The sequence below is a fragment of the Brassica napus genome, unplaced genomic scaffold, assembly GCF_020379485.1.
Source record: "Brassica napus cultivar Da-Ae unplaced genomic scaffold, Da-Ae ScsIHWf_1651;HRSCAF=2272, whole genome shotgun sequence".
Taxonomy (NCBI): Eukaryota; Viridiplantae; Streptophyta; class Magnoliopsida; order Brassicales; family Brassicaceae; genus Brassica; species Brassica napus.
The window spans coordinates 40,001-47,500 of NW_026015069.1; positions in this window are offsets into that span (position 1 = coordinate 40,001).

Below are 7,500 nucleotides of genomic sequence, written 5' to 3' on the forward strand. Positions count from 1 at the left end.
TAATATTATAAGAAGATACACATTATTTTAAAACCATATGAGTAAAAAATATCATTTAATAATAAAACATATATATTTATATATATATAGATTATAATATATACCATAAGATTACATAAATATTTTAATATTAAAACTTTCAATGAATTTTCAAAAACATTTATAAATTATAAACTTATTAAAGATTTCACATTGAAAATTTTGTTATCGATGATTTAAATATTCAGTTATAAAATGATATGAATGATCATAGAACTGTATGATTATAAATTCTCATTTAATAAATGACTATATAAAATATACTATTCTTAGAAAAATAGGTTGGTCCATCTTGACTTACATTATATTTTTTATTAAACTAACTATCGAATTGATAAATAATCTACCAAAATTGTTTTTGCACTTTCCTTAATTAGAAGCTACGAAATTACCTAATATGATTAACGTATATATGAAAATTAATTATTATGAATAATAAATATTTGATAACAATTTTGGTATCTTAGTTCTTTTTTTTAATTTTATATTATTGAAAGATATTAAAAAATCACATTAAATATATAATAAAAACATTTATATTTTTTCTTATATGTTATATTTGAATTTTTCAAAACGTCTATATATTATTAGAAATTTGAATATTCCCACTCTGAAAATTTTGTGATCAATAGATTATTTTTTTGTTATAATAAGTTACAAATGATCATAAAATATAACGCATATGAATTTTTATTTAATAAATATTCAAACTAAATAATATATATATATATATATATATATATATATATATAAACACTAATGATTTAAAGCAACAAGATTGGCTGATCAATTTAGTCGTCCAGTTGAAATCTTTCAAAAGTATGTGAAAAACTAAAGTCAAAGTAAATATGGATTTAGAATAGTAGTTATATTTTACTAACCAAATACCGAAAAAAACGAACCGAACCGAAACCAATCCGATATCCGGATTAATCCAAATGAAGCCAAACTATTGTTTCATTTTCCAAAATATAATAAAAATAATAACTTAATTCCGCGCAAGGCGCGGGTCTTATCCTAGTCTCCTTCTAAAGTCGGATACTCGCAGATGGACAAGCTGAGAAACCTCTGAGTTGTAAAATTCATAACGTCTTGCTCCGTGAATATTTTGGCCCAATTCCAATTGGCCTGGACTCTTTCTTGAGTGTAGAATCCATAAAAATTAGCCTCGTGATTTAAACCCTCCTGGTTTGTAAGATATGGCATTTTTCGTGCACGTATGTCCTGGTTTGCGCCTTGGCTGGTTGAGTAGGGCTTTGGGTTGACCTCCGGTTCAGTTGCTGATCTGATCATCACATCATCCCCTCCCTCTTGACAAGGTTTCGACCTCGAAACTGTATAATCTGCACCAAGATAGAGCAAGTCAGCTTTCATTCTCTTTTGAGATTCTAAAGCCTTACCTTGGCATTGTTTTGGTTTTGCTTCTTTAAGCAATATGGACTGCATTGTCTCTTGAACAATCTTCTGGTCCATCTCAAGAGTCACGCCTGGTGGTTCTTCTTCTTTAAATTCTTGCTTCTTAGTTCCTGTTACATTACCCTTTGACAAAGACAAGTGCATCATACAAGAATTTTGAGCTAATAAATCAGATTGAATAAGACTATCACTCTTTATAGATAAATCTGTTTTCTTTTCTAGTGATGTCTCAGTCAATACTTGTTTACTTGGACAAACTACAGCAAAGTGTCCTCTTTTATGACATCTATAACATGTCTGATCTTTTAAATTTTCAGAGTTAGAAGACTTACATTGGCTTGTTGTCTCTTCTTTCTTTGGGCTTGGAATCTCTTTATTCCTTAAGTCATGGACAGCTTTTGATTCCAACAAGGATGTTGAGTTCGTGTCTTTCTGGACCTCAGGACCTGTCTTAACATTCTTGGACAAAGACAAGTGACTCATACTAGTGGGAGATGAGTTATAAACAAATTTATCAAGTATAGGACTTACCTTGGCCTTTCCTTGAAGAATTGGTTTGTCTGATTTTTCTTTGTGTCTAGCCAATGTGTCTGGGCTGAAAAGGTTCTTCTCCATGGACTTTGGGACCTCATAAGGTTGGTATTTATCATATAAAACCGTGGGCATCTGGCTTGGCCGAATCTGGTCTTGATAAATCAAGCTCCTATGGCCTTGTTGTGGCACAACTTTCTTTGCCTCTTTGGACACACCATTTGAAAATCTCCTTGGGTATTTTCTTCTGGTTTCTTGCGTGGGAAGTGTAGTCACATACTTCCTGATCATAACATCTTTAAGATCTTTCCAGTTGGTGACAACCTCTTCTGGACTTTTACCATGTGTCTTATCTACTCTTTTCCACCATGAGTAAGCTTTTTCGGAAAGTTGCTTGATGGCATGAGCTAGCCTCTCCTTCTTTGGCACGCCTTGGTATGAAAACCAATCATCCATGGTTCTTTCCCATGATAAATAATCATCTGGCCAACTACTACCGGAAAAGGAATAAATCTTAACGTCATTAACTGATTTAAAATAAAGATATGAATGAGTTAAGTATTTATAAGTTGAAGAAGTATGGTGTGAGGTGATCCATGAAGGATCTGGTGGCTTAGGCTCAACATAGCCAGCCTCTGGTGCATCTCCAAATCTTCTTTCTCCATGTTGTGGTCGTCGGCCTTGTGGCTTATTCCTTTTTCCCAACTGAGCAATCTTATCATTGAGCTCTTGTATAGCTATTAGTTGTTGGCTCAGTGTGGCCTCTAGGGTTTGGCCGTGTTCTTCTCCTACCATTGCTCCCTGAAATCAATCTCAAAGATCAAGTGAAGTATGGGAAGTTTTTGTCAAGCATAAGAGCAATGAACAATGCAAAACTAATTTAAACTAAACCGAAAAAATGCAAGTATAAACCGAAATGAAGTAACTATGCAATAAATATTTTTTCTTTTGGTTTTCTGATGCAATCACGAAATGGACCAACTAATATGGCATGAAACAATAACTAGTATGATTTTTTTTTTTTTTTTTTTAAGGATATGCAAACAAAGGAAACAAATTCAAAATGACAATTTTTGTGGGATTTTTGATTATGGAAACAAAACAAAAAGGAAACTAACAAGAATTTCGAAACTAAGTGCAAGTAATATGAATCAAACACATCTTTCTTTTTCTTTTTCGTGGTTTATAAGAACAGCAAGAACAAAATATGCAGAAACAAAAACTTGAAGCAAAAGACTGTTTTTATGGGTTTTCGGTTTTAGATAAAAACAAAACAAATGCAAGCAAATGAAATATGATGCAAGGATAGATATCACCTTAGTCAGGAGCTTGAGCTCTGATACCAAAAATGTTGTAGGCACAGGGGGGGTAACCCACGAATTGATAAAAATGGTGGAACCAAGGTTTAAACCTGAAAACAAAGAGAACCGATTTTTATGAGTTTTTAGAGTTTTATAATGCAAACAGAAACAAATATGAAAACAAATGAGATGATGATGATAATGATAATAAAACAAGATAAATAAACAAAGGATAGGATGGAATCAGGCTGCTGGATGTGTATCACTCTCAGCTTGATCAAATGATGGCTTGAAGTGGATTTGCGGAGGAAGGTTTGATTGAATCTCTCAATCTGATGGAATGATGGATCGAAGTGATTGACTCTCTCAATCTGTGTACTGAGCTTGTTTGATTTTCACAAACAAACTAGACTCACGAAATCAATAAGACAACAAAGAATCTCTCTTTGAATCCTAAAGACCGATATTTTATACAAAGAACAACTTTGATAAAACTGAATAAACTTTCTATTAACTTGGTGATTAGGGGTGTCTCTTTACAATGACTATCTAAGAGCTTATACAATGCTCTGGAAACTAATTCTAACGTTCATAATAAGAAAAGAAAGGAAACAAATCAAGCAAACTAACAAAATCGGAAACTAGCCGTTGGAGCCTTTTATGGGATTTTGGCTCCAAGTGAGAAACTTGATTCTTCTTGAACCTGGACGGATTAAGGGGATAAGAGAGCTTTCTTGGGACCTTCTTGAATGCTTGATAGATGCTGATCTCGTCCTTGCCTTGGTAGAAAAAGAGCTGTTGGAGTTTGAATGCAAGAGACTCCAAATAAGGCAGTTTGGTGATAATGGGGATCTTCTTATTCCTATGTGGGCTGGTGCATGGGATGAAGTTGTAGAACTCTTCTGGCTCCTGTATAATGTCTCCTGGATGTCTTGGTTTAGTCTGGACGTCGTCTGGTTCTCCTGGTTGGATTGGAATTGCTTGGAATGGATCAAACCGAAAGATTGTCCAATCTTTCCATAAATAGCTCCGGTTTGATTTAAGTGATTCTCCATTGAACCGACTGATCTCCTGGGTTCTGGTGCAGCTAAGGACTTCTGGAATACCTCCTGATTGGTTGAAATGATCTCCTGGTCGCCAATTTCTGGTTTGAAGCTGATTGAACCGGTTAGCTTCCAATTGAGGCGAGTGTAGCACTGGTTTGACCGGTTCTGGCAAATTGAACATATCTTCTGATTTCCGTGTCCATTTCTACTGATCTTTGGCTTTCTGGAAAGATGAAAGAATGCTCTTGAATTTGATGACGGGATTTACTTCAGGCCGCTCCTTACTTGAGCTTAAATCTCCTTCTAAAGTCGGATACTCGCAGATGGACAGGCTGAGAAACCTCTGAGTTGTAAAATTCATAACGTCTTGCTCCGTGAATATTTTGGCCCAATTCCAATTGGCCTGGACTCCTTCTTGAGTGTAGAATCCATAAAAATTAGCCTCGTGATTTAAACCCTCCTGGTTTGTAAGATATGGCATTTTTCGTGCACGTATGTCCTGGTTTGCGCCTTGGCTGGTTGAGTAGGGCTTTGGGTTGACCTCCGGTTCAGTTGCTGATCTGATGACCACATCAAACCAGGTAGCATTCATAAATCAGGACAAGACCACGTCATATTCCCGCAAACACATGGAAAGTGGGAACAGACGCAGACTTGACCGTCATCTTTTGTCCAGAGACAAACGTGCTTAGCGGGACAGAATTTCTTCGGGTCACCGCCATAATATTTCCGCAACCGAGATCTCAGCAAACAGCTTATTCACCTTTGCGAACAATGCATAAACTATGCAAAGACGCAAGGATCACAAGTGCCGGCTTATGTGTTCACAACTTCCCCACCGAAGGAGATGCCGCAAACAACATTTTAAGCAAAGCCTAACAATTCCTTCCAGATAGGTACGCAACACAGGCCCCGGATCAGTTCAACAAGCATAAAACTATGCTAGTGAAGAAACTGAGGAGGATAGTTGGTCTGTAGTTGGGTGCGCGAGCACAGAGCCTACAAACACTAGCTATCCAATCACCACTCATACGCCGAATGTTCATTGCCCCGCTAACATCAATCTTTCCAACCACTCTTGAGATGTAATAAAAAAAGCAACTGGAAGACGGATGAAACCAGGCCAAGACCATGCAAGCGCGAAAATTTGAAGTTAGGGGCAAAACGGTCCACCGGAAAATTCGCCGGAAAAGTTCCCGGAAAATTCACCGGGGACAATCCGGCCATCGGCCTCAACCCAGCCCTCGATAGTGTTGGACCGAACAGTCCAACACTACGTACTCGAACCATTCGGGTACTCGGGGGTAGGAGGCTCAAGAGAGTGCCTACCCCTTATATATACAAAACGCTTTTTTCAGTCTGTCACCAGTAGACATTGGTTGTCTTCCGGGGAGTATTTTTAATGTAAAAAAAAAAAATACTTCGAATTTGAATCTGATTTTTTGCATGCTTCATAAGGATGGTTAAAGCTATTTTCTGGTAAATTTTCATAAATTTCTTTTGCTTCTAACCATGTCTTTTGCATGCTACAAAGGTCGGAGTTTCGTGGTCTAAACGGATGTCTACAGCAACTTTTGATCAACACTTGACATCCTAAACTCTTTGTTGACATATTTTTGATGTTTCCTTTCAGAAAACTTTCTTTAAAAATATTAATTTTTGCATTTTTGGCTTCTCGGGTGATTTTGGCTGTCCGTGGATGATTTTGGCCCACGTGGGCTGTCTGTTCAGTAAACACGGACGTCCGTGTGTGTCCGTCAGCACACACAGGACGTCCGTGGCCGTCCGTCAGCACACACAGGACGTCCGGCTGTCCATCAGTACACATATCAGCACGCTCCGTGGACTGTTCGGGTGATTTTGGCCCACGTGGGCTGTCTGTTCAGTACACACAGGACGTCCGTCAGCACACGCAGGACGTCCGTGGCTGTCCGTGTGTGTCCGTGTGTCCGTCAGTGCACACAGGACGCCCGTCAGCACACACAGGACGTCCGTCAGCACACACAGGACGTCCGTGGCTGTCCGTGTGTGTCCGTGTGTCCGTTAGTGCACACAGGACGTCCGTCAGCACACACAGGACGTCCATCAGCACACGCAGGACGTCCGTCAGCACACGCAGGACGTCCGTCAGCACACGCAGGACGTCCGTGGCTGTCCGTGTGTGTCCGTGTGTCCGTCAGTGCACACAGGACGTCCGTCAGCACACACAGGACGTCCGTCAGCACACGCAGGACGTCCGTCAGCACACGCAGGACGTCCGTGGCTGTCCGTGTGTGTCCATGTGTCCGTCAGCACACGCAGGACGTCCGTCAGTACACACAGGACGTCCGTCAGCACACAAAGGACGTCCGTGGCCGTCCGTCAGCACACACAGGACATCCGTCAGTACACAGAGGACGTCCGTGGCCGTCCGTCAGCACACACAGGGCGTCCGTCAGCACACGCAGGACGTCCGTGTGTGTCCGTGTGTCCGTCAGTACACACAGGACGTCCGTCAGCACACCCAGGACGTCCGTCAGTACACACAGGACGTCCGTCAGCACACACAGGACGTCCGTGGTCGTCCGTCAGTACACATATCAGCATGCTGGCCCTTCCTGTGGACTGTTCGGGTGATTTTGGCCCACGTGGGCTGTCTGTTCAGTACACACAGGACGTCCGTCAGCACATGCAGGACGTCCGTGCCTGTCCGTTAGCACACACAGACTGTCCGTGGACTGATCCGTGTACTGAACTCATATCAGCATGCTGACCACACATATCAGCATGCTGGCCCTTCCCGTGGACTGTCCGTGTACTGATTTTAGACAACTGATGCACCATGTCAGTACACATATCAGCATGCTGGCCCTTCCCGTGGACTGATCCGTGTACTGATCCGTGTACTGAACTCATATCAGCATGCTGACCACACATATCAGCATGCTGGCCCTTCCCGTGGACTGTCCGTGTACTGATCCGTGTACTGATCCGTGTACTGAACTCATATCAGCATGCTGACCACACATATCAGCATGCTGGCCCTTCCCGTGGACTGATTCGTGTACTGATCCGTGTACTGATCCGTGTACTGAACTCATATCAGCATGCAGACCACACATATCAGCATGCTGGCCCTTCCCGTGGACTGTCCGTGTACTGATCCGTGTACTGATCCATGTACTGAA